This window comes from Triticum urartu, chromosome 3, assembly GCF_003073215.2.
Source record: "Triticum urartu cultivar G1812 chromosome 3, Tu2.1, whole genome shotgun sequence".
NCBI classification, from domain to species: domain Eukaryota; kingdom Viridiplantae; phylum Streptophyta; class Magnoliopsida; order Poales; family Poaceae; genus Triticum; species Triticum urartu.
The window spans coordinates 99,363,208-99,364,630 of record NC_053024.1 but is presented as its reverse complement, the minus strand read 5'-3'; positions in this window follow the sequence as shown (position 1 = coordinate 99,364,630).

Sequence of the window (1,423 nt, the reverse complement as noted above, 5' to 3'; positions counted from 1 at the left end):
TGAAAAATCCTAATCTTGATCTATGCCAACTCAACAAACACCATCGGATACACCTGTAGAGCATCTTTATAATCACCCAGTTACGTTGTGACGTTTGATAGAACACGAAGTGTTCCTCCGGTATTCGGGAGTTGCATAATCTCATAGTCATAGGAACATGGTTTGAAGTGTTCTTTGGACCTAACCTGATATCATGGTGTGCAAGGAAACATGCCACTGTATCGAGGTCAAGCGCAGAGGCGGAGTACAAGGCTTTGGCAAATGCTATAGCTGAAATTATCTGGGTTCGTTCCATGCTAAAGGAACTTGGTATAAAACGCACTCAAACTCCGTGTTTGTGGTGTGACAACCTTGGAGCAACATACCTGTCTGCTAACCCAATCTTTCATGCTAGAACAAAACATATTGAAATAGATTTTCATTTTGTTAGAGAAAGAGTTGCTAACAAGCAGTTGGACATTCGCTTTATACATTTTACAGATCAAATTGCAAACGGGTTTACCAAGGCCCACATGATAGTTACAAACAAGTTGTAATCTCAACTTGACGAAGTTGTGATTAAGGGAGGATGTTAAACATGATGCGTGTGCACCAGGACCACCAGGACATGATACATGCGTGGAGATCAAGTATTCCAGGAGGCTTAGACAGGCAGGTTGTTAGAGTTTGTTTTGTTACTGCATGAAAGAGTTGCAGTAACAAAATAAACTGGAAAAGCGTTTTTTTACTCGTTGGTAATAACATATATCATTGTTTCCACCAGATAAAAAAAGGATCATGCCGGTGATCATCGAGCCCATGACGACAGTTGTCGTTGAGACTGCCACTGTCAGTAGTAGAGCTACATAAGCTTTTTCTTGTCTCTCAGTTTGGAGTGCAAATCGGCATTTTCTGGACAGGTTAATGACAAACGCTGAGGCTTTGAAGAAGCCTGAGAAGATGAGCTTTCCATATTGCATCAATAACTGTACCACAGCTTCATCATAAGCACATAAAAATTCCTAGACTTTTCTCATCTTGCTTTTACAGTGCAGTGCTAAAATGTTCGCTAATATGAACAAAAAGGCAAAAACACTCTAGCTAGTATCACTAATTGTATCTGCCCAGAAATTTTATGTTCCTTTTTAGTTCTTGGCTTGAACAGATATACCTTGCATTATACTGTAAACCGGTTGTACTGCCAGTAGTTAAATCTTGTTACTATGTTATTGCGTTGATGCATGCGCACGGTTGAACTGTGTCCCCATCGTGTTGAGTGGCCAGCCTTCATCAGTGAAAAGAAAAAAAGAAAAACATGCATTGGTTGCCTGAAACAGAGCAGAGCAGCTCCTACTCTGCTTTTGCTGTACCGGGGTTTCTGCATGCTCTGTTTCTTCCCTGGTCGAGCACTACAGTCCATAAAGAAAAAGAAAAAAAAGGGCGA